Source organism: Triticum dicoccoides, chromosome 6B (genome assembly GCF_002162155.2).
Source record: "Triticum dicoccoides isolate Atlit2015 ecotype Zavitan chromosome 6B, WEW_v2.0, whole genome shotgun sequence".
Lineage (NCBI taxonomy): Eukaryota > Viridiplantae > Streptophyta > Magnoliopsida > Poales > Poaceae > Triticum > Triticum dicoccoides.
In genome coordinates, this window is record NC_041391.1 from 722,081,901 (window position 1) to 722,095,522 (window position 13,622).

Consider the following 13,622-nt stretch of genomic DNA (forward strand, 5'->3'; position numbering starts at 1 on the left):
GGCTACGAACCACGGTGTCGGGGGTTCGAATCCCTCCTCGTCCACAACCTTCCAAAGGGGGAAGGGCCTTTACTTTCCCCTTGAGGGTAGGAAAATCATGATCGGGATGACGTAAAGCTATTGAACTTAGGTATGCACTTTCCTTTTGTCGAAGTGGAATCGTAGAACAGAATGTGATACGATGAGATAGAATGCAATAGAAATAGAAACAAGGATAGCGAACGGGTTACCTACTCCTAAGGGTCAAAGCAAGCCCTTTAATTCAATTCTTTATTCTTACATTAAAATTCTTACATAAAAGAATGAATAAAATCTCCCCAAGTAGGATTCGAACCTACGACCAGTCAAATAATAGCCAACCTCTCTACCACTGAGCCACTGAGGAACAAGGGGGGATTCGACCTCCTAGAGTTCAACTCCCACTCTCAACTCATGAACAATATGAGTCCAAAGCTTCTTTCGTAACTCCCATAATTTCTTCGTAGTGGCTCTGTTCCATGCCTCATTTCATAGGGAAGCCCAAAGTGGCTCTACTTCATTCTATTTCACTTCCTAGCACTTCCTATCATGTAATATCCATCTATTTGGTCTTATTGACCTAAGAGATGTCATCTATAGTCTATCTCTTTCTATATATGGAAAGTCAAGAAATTCTCGTCGAACATCGAGAAATTGTGCATATAGAAAACTCTAAAGAAAGAAAAAAAGGAGACCCATGCCATGATTTTCAAATCTTTTCTATTTAGTAGTCTAAGTTTCTCGATGAGGATAATTAATTCGGTCGTTGTGGTCGGACTCTATTATGGATTTCTGACTACATTCTCCATAGTTCCCTCTTAGATCTTCTTTCTCCAATCTTGGATTAGGCAAGAAGGAGATATTCGTGACTACTGTCGATTTCATTATGGGGCATCTCATGATCTTCATATCGATCTATTATCCACCTCTGTATATATTCTTTCTTAGCTCAACAGGTGGAAGATCTATCCAATTTGGTTGTATTATATCATGGACTTGAAAACGGATCTGAATTTGACTGAAATGCACGATCTTCACAGGTGTCACTTTTCAGGATACCTAAAAGGTGGAATAGCGATTTTCGAACCATTTCCTATAAGAGAATGGTTTCCATTACTTTGAGAAATGGATTCTTATATCAAACTGTAGCTATTGCATTAAAGAAGAAAAGAAATTAATAGAAGTTGAAGACGCGGAATGATAGTGAATAGAGAGAAAGATTCTTCTGATTTTCTTGTTTATATCTACTAGACGCCATAGAGAATTGAGAATTTTCATGTCTTTCAATTCTCGTACTCGTAATTGGAAAGTTCTGGAAGGAGACCCGTCATTTTGCAACGAAAACAACATATAAAACTCTGGACAATTTCGAAATCAGGCCAAGCGTCTTAATACATATCCAAAAAAAATTCATTATTGGCCCACCATTGATTAGAAGATTTAGCTTGTATGAATCGCTATTGGTTTGATACGAAAATTGACAATCATTTCCGTATGTTAAAGATACAGATGTATCCACAATTCATTTAGAGTTACTTAATAGTCTATTTCTTATACCATATCTCTATCCTGTGAAATTCTCGAGCCAAAAGATGGATGCATATTATGTGTTTCATTTTGCTAAATGATATCAATTAAATGGTGTATCAATTCCATAAATTGCATATAGCAATAAATAAATCAGAAAAATTCTTTCTAATATTTTAGATAGAAGAAATGTTTCTTCTATCTAAAATATTAGAAAGAATGTACCCTTCTATCCAAATCCAATTTGCATCGATAAAATAAATCCAAATTCCAGTACTAGAGGAATAATTGCAAATTTATGTGTGTACGAGATTAGAATAACTTCAAAATAATTGACATAATTTTGTATTTTTCCTGATCAGAAAAATACATGAAAAACAAAGGAGGTAGAATTTTTTTTTGGATTTATGGTTAAAGAAGAAATAAAAGAAAACAGGGGTTCTGTTGAAATTCAAGTATTTAGTTTGACCAATAAGATACAGAGACTTGCTTCACATTTGGAATTACACAAAAAAGATTTTTCATCGGAAAGAGGTCTACGAAGACTTTTGGGAAAACGTCGACGTTTGCTGGCTTATTTGGCAAAGAAAAATAGAGTAAGTTATAAGAAATTAATCGGTCAGTTAAATATTCAGGAGCAGTAATTTAATCGTTCAATTTTTTTTCTTGTTTTATTATTTTTTAGTAGTATTATAGTAGTCTTAGATTTTTCATTTTGATGAGCCTCGCTTTGAGGAATTCATGAAATAATCCATTTTCATGGAATAATGAATTAAGGAAGAAAGGATATGAGTCTACCGCTTACAAGAAAAGATCTCATGATAGTTAATATGGGCCCTCAACACCCATCAATGCATGGTGTTCTTCGACTGATCGTTACTCTCGATGGTGAGGATGTTATTGATTGTGAACCCATATTAGGCTATTTACACAGAGGAATGGAAAAAATCGCGGAAAACCGAACTATTATACAATACTTACCTTATGTAACAAGGTGGGATTATTTAGCTACTATATTTACAGAAGCAATAACAGTAAATGCACCAGATTTGTTGGAGAATATTCAAATACCACTAAGAGCCAACTATATTAGGGTAATTATGTTAGAATTAAGCCGGGTAGCTTCTCACTTGCTATGGCTTGGACCTTTTACGGTGGATCTCGGCGCACAGACTCCTTTTTTCTATTTTTTTAGAGAGAGAGAATTAATATATGATCTATTTGAAGCTTCTAGAGGTATGCGAATGATGCACAATTACTTTCGCATCAGAGGAGTAGCCGCCGATCTACCTTATGGATGGATCGAGAAATGTTTAGATTTATGTGATTATTTTTTATGCGGAGTTGTTGAATATCAACAACTTATTACACAGAATCCAATTTTTTTAGAGCGAGTTGAAGGAGTAGGTTTTATTAGCGGAGAAGAAGCAGTAAACTGGGGCTTATCGAGACCGATGTTACGAGCTTCTGGAATACAATGGGATCTTCATAAAGTAGATCCTTATGAGTCTTACAACCAATTTGATTGGAAAGTCCAATGGCAAAAAGAAGGGGATTCGTTAGCTCGCTATTTAGTACGAGTTGGTGAAATGAGGGAATCCACTAAAATAATTCAACAAGTTGTAGAAAAAAATCCTGGAGGACCTTATGAGAATTTAGAAGTCCGACGCTTTAAGAAAGAAAAGAATTCTGAATGGAATGATTTTGAGTATAAATTTCTTGGTAAAAAACCTTCGCCCAATTTTGAATTGTCAAGACAAGAGCTTTATGTAAGAGTAGAAGCCCCAAAAGGTGAATTAGGGATTTATCTAGTAGGAGATGATAGCATTTTCCCTTGGAGATGGAAAATCCGTCCACACGGGTTTATTAATTTGCAAATTCTTCCTCAGCTAGTTAAAAAAATGAAATTGGCTGATATCATGACGATATTAGGTAGTATATATATCATTATGGGGGGAAGTTGATTATTGAAATGATAACAGATAGGGTAGAGAACTATCAATTCTTTTTGGAAATTGAAATTATTAAAAGAAGTCTATGGAGTGATATCGATTCTGCGCATTTTGACCCTCCTTTTGGGAATAACAATATAGGTACTCGTAATTGTGTGGTTAGAAAGAGAAATATCTGCGTCGATACAACAACGTATTAGTCCTGAATATGCTGGCCCCCTGGGCCTGCTTCAAGCTATAGCAGATGGGACTAAGCTACTTTTTAAAGAAGATATTCTGCCATCCCGAGGAGATATTTCTTTATTGAGCATTGGACCCTCTATAGCAGTCATATCGGTTTTATTAAGTTTTTTAGTTATCCCTTTGGGATATCATTTTGTTTTAGCCGATCTTAGTATTGGTGTTTTTTTATGGATTGCCACTTCAAGTATAGCTCCTATTAGTCTTCTTATGGCAAGATATAGCTCAAATAATAAATATTCTTTTTCAGACGGTCTACGAGCTGCTGCTCAATCCATTAATTATGAAATACCATTAACTTTTTGTGTGCTAGCAATATCTCTACGTGTGATCTAGAAGGTGCTGATTCAGATAAAGATATCGAAGAAAAGCAAGATGAATTCACTCCACAAACATCTCACCAAAGCTTGCATGGTTTGGTGAATGTGCAACATGCATTTTTTTCCTATATAATTAGTTTGTATAGTTTAACAGTATGAGCTTACCAGGCTTAACCAGGCCAACTTGAAGTTTGATTCATCCAAAAGCTCTTCATCTTAATTATGCAGAGGCTACACGAGCAATTTAAAGCAGATGAATATCCTAGCCGTGTGGTTAAAGAAAGATTGTTACAAGAACTAAGTCTAATGTTCGGTCAGGTTTGTTCCTTATTTTCATGAATTTTCTATTTCATGTACATCTAGTTGTCTTGGCATTGAGAAAAACCCTCACTATTGATTCTCCTAACAAGTTGAGAAATGGTTCGAAAATAGGCGGTGTCACACAAGACTAGCATCTAACAAAAACAACACTCACATTGAAAACAATAGCAACAAGGCAATGATGGTGGAAAATCCTCATTTATGCATAAGTGATGCTGTTAATAAGGATACGCCATCTGGAATTTTGAATGAAGGTATCACACATGATGGTCCACTTAAACAAGACAATGGTGGTGGCATGAGAACAAATGCCAGCCCTCCAAATAGTAGTCAAAGATATACCACCGGTGCCCATTATGTAAGGCGCCGAAAAGGTGAGCCCTCCAAAAAGAATCATGGGAAGAATACCTGCTCAAGTAGTGTTGGAAGGCCAAAAGGTGTTGATCCAGAGTATACAGTTCTGGCTCTTAAAGTTGTGGACGAGAAAACAAGAAACAAAATGATGCAGTTTTGGCCATCTCTCTCCCCGCTCCTCATCCAGTCCACTCTGGCGCCACCTAAATAGACCCCACATCAGCATATTGGCCCTCTCTCTGTCGTCGTGGCCACCACACACCCCCACTGATGCTTCCAATCGGCTGGCGCCACCTCGAAATGGTGTGATCTAACTTTGTCACCAGCCGGCCGTCACCACCGCGGAAGAAGAGATAACACCATGTCCTGCAACATTGTTCATAGGAGAAATGGGTGCAGGAAATAAAAGACCAGGATTCCGGCCACCGGTACTGGCCTTGACTCCTTCCAGCAGTAGAAGCTGCCATTGAGGACCTTTGAGCGGCTTGAGGCGCCACGCCCTCATGAAGAGTACATGGCCAAGCTCCGCGGGGTGTATCGTAGGCTTGTCAAGAGTAATTTCAGTGGCTCGAGATGTACAAGAAGGTCCAAGCGATGAGGTTGGGTCATCCGGTGGTGACATCGACCTTTGCTCCAGTGTCTCTGGATCCTGTGAAGACAATGAGGACGGCGTGGATTGGGAGACGCTCATGAAGGAGGAGCGGTAGGTTTTTTTTAGTTTTTATTTTCTTCAAATTGACTACTTTATTCAATCTTTGTTTGAATGAATGGCGTGACAAAACAAGTTTGAGGAGTTAAATTCAAGAGTTTGGCTAGGAACCACATTTTTTAAACTCAAATATAAGGACTTAAGGTATAAGGAGGCTTTTGAGGATGTAAATTTGAGAGGTCAGATAGACATACCCTAATGGTTGTAACGATAGTCAGCAGATACAGAAGGGGTTTTGCCACAACGTTTAGGTAGTAGATCTATCACCTGAGAGAAGAACTATAATATCGTAAGATAACATAGAGTACTGATGAAAAAGATTGACGAAAAATATTAACGTGGAAGGATTTTGCACCATCATAGAGTATTGACGAAAAATATTACTCTGTCTGAAGCGGTCCGTGGATTTTCTTGAGATTTGCAGATACATCATACAAAATATAATAGGATGAAATAACATAGCCTGCATAACATTGCGAGTTCCGGGTTTGTTAGTTAATGTAAGGAGGCAGTGCTATATTTACACATGATCCTAGGCAAAGTACAAAAATAGGCATTTATAATAGATAGCTGAAAAGACTACAACATAACTGAAAGACATACCAGGCAGTAGTTTCTAATGGATATTTCTAGCCAGTGCCTTTGTAATAGTCAGTATTAGCATCCGTTGAGCTTGCATTGTCATCCTGTTTTGCGAAATCTGGCTCATCAGCATAGGGATAGATACTTTTACCGAAAAAGACTTTCGCCCCGCTTTATATATAAAGCAACAAACCACAAGCATCCAGTACAAACACACGCCATGCCACCGCAACACATGCACACACCTAGGACATGATACATAGGCGCTGAGCGTAGCAACACCACCACTAGCACTACGGCCCCGAAGAGGTGAGACTACATATGACGAACCATGCGCTCCAAGACGGCGCCTTCAGGAAGGATACGACACCGGAACGCCGCCACCGCCCGATCCAAGGATCAGAGTTTCCCCCGGAGCCGCATGACGGGCAATGAGAGCCACGACGACGCCTTCAAGAAGGGAACGATCTTCGCCGCCGCCGGTCCGTCCGAAGATAGAGCAGGTTTTCACCTCGGCCAACCATCACCGCCACCGAACGCCACACCCCAGCAACCATGCCGCCCACACGACCAAGGTGACCGGACATCACCAAGGCAGGGGCTCTGCCCAAGAGCACCGCGCAACCACCACCAGGGCCGCCGCCCCAGCACCCAAGACCTCGACACCACCTCACCCGAGACCCGCCGCAACCCAACGAGAGAGACTAGTGGAAAGGTCTCACCTTTCGTGCCCCTGGGCCACCCCCAGCGTCGAGACCCAATAGGTCGGCCAGAACTGGCATCCACCGACCCGTCCTGCTACCCCTAGCACGAGACGAGCTCGATCCTGCAACATCGAGAGGGGGATGAGGTCGGTCCCGCTGCACCGTGCGCGAGACGAGCTCGGTCCTCCTGCATCGTGTGCGAGACGAGCTCGGTCCTGCGGCACCGGGCGCAAGACGAGCGATGGACCACAACTAGGAGAGGACCAGACCATTGATGGTAGAAGCGCCCAGGTGACGAGGAGATGGGGTGAAGGTCGAGACGGCCCGATCACAGGCGAGCCGACGCCGGAGAAGCCGGCCGCTGCCGCATACAGATCTATCGAGCCACCGTGAAGCCACCACGACGCCGAGAGGTCACCATCGAGACCTCCCCATGCCGCCGCCCATCACCGGAGCAGCGGCCACGCCCGACCGCTGCCCTACCCGCGTCGCCCGACGACCTCCAAGTACCGGAGCCGCCGGGCACGCACCACCGGAGCCACGCGCCGCCGGTCGGCCCCCAACGCCAGATCGGGCCAGATCCGGCAAGGGACCGGCCGCGCGCCACCTCCCGAGACGGGAGCAACGCAGCCGCCCTGCCGCGCGCGGAACGAAGGGAGCCGGAACGCCGCCACCAGCAGGCCACCCCGCCGCCCAGCGAGACCGCTGCCGCGCCGCTGGATCCCACGACAACCAGCGCCACCGTTCGAAGGGGCCGCCCCGCGTCGGCGCCTACAGGCGGAGGGGGAAGAGAGGCCCCGCCGCCGCCATGTCCACCGGGCTTTGCCCGACGGAGCTCGCCGGCGGTGGCGGGGGGAGAGGGGAGGGAGGCGGGCTGAGGGCCGCGGCAGGAGGGGGTCCTCCCCGGCGCGCGCGGGCGCGCCGCGGGAGCAAAGGGGAGGAGCGGGGGAAGGGGGGAGCGAGGCGGGGGAGGGGCGCTCGACGGCCGGTAGCGGCTGGGGGCGAGGCCACCGGCGGCGGCGGCGGGTGGGAACCCTAGCGGGAGTCGCGAGCGAGCTCGGCTTTCTATCGGATAGATACTTTTAGTGTTGATAAACTGAATAGACTGGGAAGTAAGCTTCTCAAGCTCCGCAAAAGCATCATGTATCCATGAAAACACTGTATTGGTCACATTGTATGGTTTAGAACTTGTTGTCGATGACTTGGACATGGCAAGCTGTTTCATGCACGCACATCTGAAATACGCATTGTCTGTAAACTAGTTCAAGACTAGAATGAGAAGTACTCCTATTGCTCCCCTATCAACGTCGATCTTGCAGGAATTTTATGGGTATTGCTAGTTTGTTTACAAAATGAAGGGGCATTTGGAAGGATATGGTATTTACAACTAAGAAAACCAAAGTACAACAGATGTAGACGAGGAGATTGATCAAGGTAACTCTTATAGCACATTAGTAGAAATTTCTTACAGTGAATTGTTGATGAGCATGTGAGCAGCTTATTGGAGTATGTTGCAGATCCTCATCTACAATCTTGCATAAATCACATCTCGCTGTCGTCCTAATATGACGATACTTTAGAGTAGCATAGTCAGGAAGAATGCCATGATCCACTCGCCACCAGATTACACGTACTCTAGGAATAACCTTCAGTTTCCACAAGGCAGTCCATAAGTGTTTATCTGACAATGAAATATTCGCTATCGTTCCTTCCTCTGAAGCTGAACGCTCATTATGAGTCACTAGAGCACGATAGGCCATTATAACAGAATAGACACCGGACCTCTCCAAGTCCCAAGTAAAGAATTCCTCTCCACCGGAAGCTCTCAGGGGTATATTCAGAATAGCGTCCGCATCTGGTGCTAGAAAATTCCTCCGTACCAACTCAACATCCCAGGTACCACTGTCATGATCGAACAATTCAGAAACTGGATCAATTGGATGAGTTCCAATACGCCCCCTGGGTTTGAGAGTATCTGTATTAGGTATCCACCGGTCTGTCCAAATGGAGATGGACTCGCCGTTCCCAACTCTCTTGATCAATCCTCTTTCCAGCACAACTCGGCCAACAATCACTAGTAGAAAAAAGGGCTTTGGTCCTGGGCCGGTCAGAGCTTTAGTCCCAGTTGTGTTACGAACCGGGACTAATGAAAGTATCAGTCCCGCTTCGTGAGGCTAGGACGCCGGTCGTGGCTCGGCAGGCATCTGTCCCGGTTCGGTTGGGACCTTTAGTCTCGGTTCCAGACATGAACCTGGACTAAAGGGGTTGCTGCCCTTTAGTCCCGGTTGGTGGCTGGAACCGGGACTAAAGGTAGGTCTTTAGTCCCGGTTTATGAAACCAACCGGGACTAAATTTTTGCCTATATATACCCACGCCCCCACCTCCTCTGCTTGTTGGCCCTCTATGGCCTGCACCAAGCTCCTCGTGTGTGGAATGCAAAGTTGGATGCTACTCTCCAAGCTTTGGGTTTTGAAAAATGTCCAACCGAGCATGCTGTTTATAAGAAGGCAGAAGGTAATTCAGGTCTTCTTGTTGGTGTTTATGTTGATGATTTGATCATTACCAGAGGCAGCAAGATTGAGATAGAAGCATTGATGGCACAAATGAAGAAAGAATTCAAAATGAATGACCTCGGTTTGTTGAGTTTTTACCTTGGAATTGAAGTGAAACAAGGCCCAAATGGTATAACTCTCTCTCAATCTGCTTAGGCTCGGAAAATTTTGGAGAAGTGCAAAATGGAAAATTGCAACCCATCTCTCACACCGATGGAACACCGACTGAAGATCAACAAAGTAAGTGATGCTCCACTCATTGGTTCCACATATTATCGCAGCCTTGTTGGTAGTCTGCGATACCTTGTGCATACACGGCCGGATATATGCTATGCAGTTGGCATAGTGATCTGTTTCATGGAGAAACCCACGTCCAAGCACATGACAGCGGTGAAGCACATTCTCAAGCATGCGCGAGGTACTTTGGACTTGGGATGTATGTACAAGAAGCGTGGAACTAGAAAACTGATTGGGTACGGCGATATTGATCTTGCCGAAGACTTGGATGCTAGGAGAAGTACTTCTGGTGTGTTGTTCTATCTTGGTGAAAACCCGGTCAGCTGGTCCTCATAGAAGCAAAAGATTGTGACCCTTTCTTCTTGTGAGACTGAGTATGTTGCGGCTACGACACGACATGTCAAGGTAATTGGCCGGCGAGGCTGCTCGCAAACCTGCTGGGAAGAGAGACAGAGAAAGTGCTGCTGAAGGTTGATAATAAGTCAATGAACTCACTGAGCAAAAAATCCGGTCTTTCACTATAGAAGCAGACACATTGATTTGAGATATCATTTTGTGAGAGAGGGGGTGGAGACCGGTGACATTGACATTGAGCATGTGCGAACTAATGATCAGCTAGCCGACATCCTGACTTAGTCATTGGGGAGAGTGAAATTTCAGGAGATGTGGAAGTAGGTTCGGGTCATGGCAGTGAGCAACATGGGACAAGCTGCTTGAGGGAGAGAATGTTGATGCAAATCAAGCATGTCCAGATTCATCACGTAAGATCTATTCCAGTTGAAATCTGGTGCACGTAACCATGTTGTGTACGTGCCCATTAGTCTGTTTTACATCTTGTACGTAGCAAATAAGAGAACCTGACATGTACTTGTTCACGTGGGGTGCGTCTAGTTAGACCGAGCCTGAACCAGATCGTGGGATGGCACGATTGAATGGGATCATGGCATAAGATTCGGTCCAAATTTGTTAATCTGCTTCCTATGGAATAAAGGAAACGACGGAAAAGACGCAAGTTAAGAGCGTTGCAAAAATCCTTTCCTGTGTCTCCCTCTCGCATGCGTACGTGTGTTCGTCATCGTCGTGTGATCCTGCCTGAGAACCAACAGTCCCTGCTGTTGCGCTGTTGGGGAGGCCCGGACTGGAGGTAGCGGCACCGTGTGCTAAACGGCTATTGCCACGTTGGAAGTTGTGGCAGGCCGCAGGCGTCGGGGCAGCACGGACGCGTCATGATATTCACGGGACCGCGTGTTGGTGGAGGTGTGGAGACGCCGCGGTTGACGAAGGTGGTCGGAGTCGAGGAAGATGACTAGGGCTGGAGCACAAGGGATGAGCGCACATCGAGAAAGAACGGTGCACTTACCGAGGCTCATGTGCAGAGCACGTTTGAACAGTGGCAGAACGTTGTCAATCAAAAGGTAAATAAATAAAAAAGAACAGCGGCCACGTCGAATGCATACGTTGTGTGGTGTGTACGTATGCATAACGTGAACGCATGCATGCATGCATTTGGGTCAACTTCCTGCCTCTACACACGTCAGGTCCGATAATTCTGCTAGCTAGATATGTACGAGCTGCACGTATGATAGGAGTATTTACCGTGCATGTTGTACGTACAGTACGTGAGAGCATCAACAGTTGGACATCCGACCCCTCAAACGCCCACGGATGTGTCCGCGGACATTGATCAGTCACGCCTTAAATTTTCCCTTCTCACAATCGAGCACCTCAATTAACATATCTCAAATTCATACAAACTCATGCAACTATACGTGAACAATGCATTATACACATTGTATGGCTACTACATCAGGACATATGCCACCGGGCTACCAAAAATTAGTATGTTTAACCTAGAAGCTAGTTATGAAGAAGATCATCCACGACTGTCCTTGCTCTTCCCAGCACCCTTGTTGTCCTTCTTGTGGAAGCAGCGGTCGAAGACGCAGTACGGATCAAGCAGGATTTGCTAATCGACGGAGCTGTCCGACCTGTTGCTGACCTCCTCCTCCTCCTTGGGGGGGGGGCATGGCACGGATCACCCAATTATGCTATCGGGCGAGGGCGCGCGTATTTCTCCACTGCCACTTCTTTAGAATGTGGGCGCTGATGGCTTCCTCCTCTGTGGCCGCCAGCGCTGCCGCATCGGCCGCCTCCGCCGCTGCCAGATCGGCAGTGAGGCGCGCCTTGGCCGCCCTCATCGTTTTCCTCCCACGTCGGGCACACCGGTCCCGATAGGACTCATACTCCTGCAGACCGATGATGTGAAAAGGGAGATTGGAAGGCTCCCGAGACTACCGCGATAATGCAGCACCGAAGGATCCGAGCGCTCGATGCGTCGACGCAATGGACTCGTGCCGGACAGATCATGTCGTTGGTCGGGCGCTGTCCTCCCGGGAGCAGCAAAGTGCAATGCGGATAATCATTGCCTCCTCCAAACTGGACGGGGTGACACCACAGTCGATGGATCTGTATTGCTCATCGTCGGATCCTCTACTCGTCATGCCGGAGATTGCTGGACGGTGGCTTGGGTGGCGGAGGGAAGGGAAGGGGGGGAGGGGGAGTGAAGTGAAGTGGCTACGGTTTGGCCCGGACACTGGATGGGGAGGAATATATATGTGTGCCCTGGATGGGCCAGCGTGGGCCCGGTCTGACGTGGCGGACGCTCCCATATCCATCCGTCCCCGAATTTGGCTGGATATGCGGGGTGCCGATCAGCTGAGGCATTTGAGGCGCTTGTCTGAGTCGATTTTCTATAACCGGCTACTGATCGAGACATCTGCTTGGGTGTATAAGACGGATTTGGGCCGCCTGGTTGTAGATGGTCTAACGCAAGGTGCACATGGCATTATCGATCGATCATTCGCTGTAGTACTAATGTAAATTACGTGCATGTATCTTGATGTACGTACGTATGGTTCCAACGTGCGTGTTCTTTCTGACAGTTTCGAATCTCCTAATCTTTATCTTTACCTAATATTAAAGGGAGGATTCTTTGTTCACCTTTTTTATTTTTATCTTTATCTTTATCTCTACCTAATATTAAAGGGAGGATTGTTTCTCCACCTTTTTTGGTCCAATCAGTTGTTTTTGTACCTCACCCCTTTTCTCGTATGTCGTCCTGTTTTTTTCTCGTACCACCGCACACATCGTTCTTTTTTTCCCTTCCGATACGCAAAAATAAAGTGTGTCGGGTGGGACTCGAACCCAGTTCATGAGAAAAGAATCCGCCTGTAATGACCAATCCGCCTAGCTAACAACTGATTTATTTTTCTTTCTTCTTTTCTTTTTTTTTCTTTTTTTCCTTTTTCTAATTCGTAATGTTCACCGGATTTCATGAACTTTTTTTCAACTTTGATGAACTTTTTCCAAAATTTGATGAACTATTTTTCAAGTTCGACGAACTTTTGTCCAAATTCAATGAACTTTTTTCTAATTCGGTGAACTTTTTTGCAAATGCGATGAACTTTTTTCAAATTCAATGAACTCATTTTTAAGTCAATGAACTTTTTTCAAATTTGATGATTTTTTTTGAATTTGATGAACTTTTTTCAAAAAATCTATGAACTATTTTCCAAATTCGGCGAACTTTTTTTGAATTATGATGAACTTTTCTCAAATTCGATGAACTTCTATTATATTTCGATGAACTTTTTTCAATTATGATGAACTTTGCTAAAATTCGATGAACTTTTTTGACTGAAATTGACGAACTTTTTTCAGATCCGTTAACTTTTTTTGAAAATTACGTGAACTCTTTTCATATTTGTGAACTATTTAATCAAAATCGATTAACTTTTTCTACATCCGTGAACTTTTTTCAAAGTGATGCACTTCTTTTAGATTTTGTGAACTTTTTTTAAATCCGTGAACTCCTTTTCAGAATCGATGAACTTTTTGAAAATCTGTGAATTCTTTTTCAAATTTATGATTTTTTTTTGGAAATAATTTATGCTGGGACTGAGACAATGGCCCAATAGTTGCTTTCGAACATGTTACATGAAAGTGGCCGAGGTGGAGTGGTTAGTGCGTTAGGTACATCAGCGTACGCAACCTGGTTCGATTCCCACATCTCGCAATTTGTTGTGCTGTTTTCAGGTGTTGTTTTT

At 44.5% G+C, this 13,622-nt stretch overlaps 1 non-coding gene across 1 annotated transcript; it reads right to left on the reverse strand.

Moving 5' to 3' along the window:
- Positions 1–313: 313 nt before the first annotated feature.
- Positions 314–385, reverse strand: TRNAN-AUU. Its single transcript has one exon. It is a non-coding gene; the product is annotated as a tRNA-Asn (tRNA).
- Between the last annotated feature and the right edge of the window lie 13,237 nt (positions 386–13,622).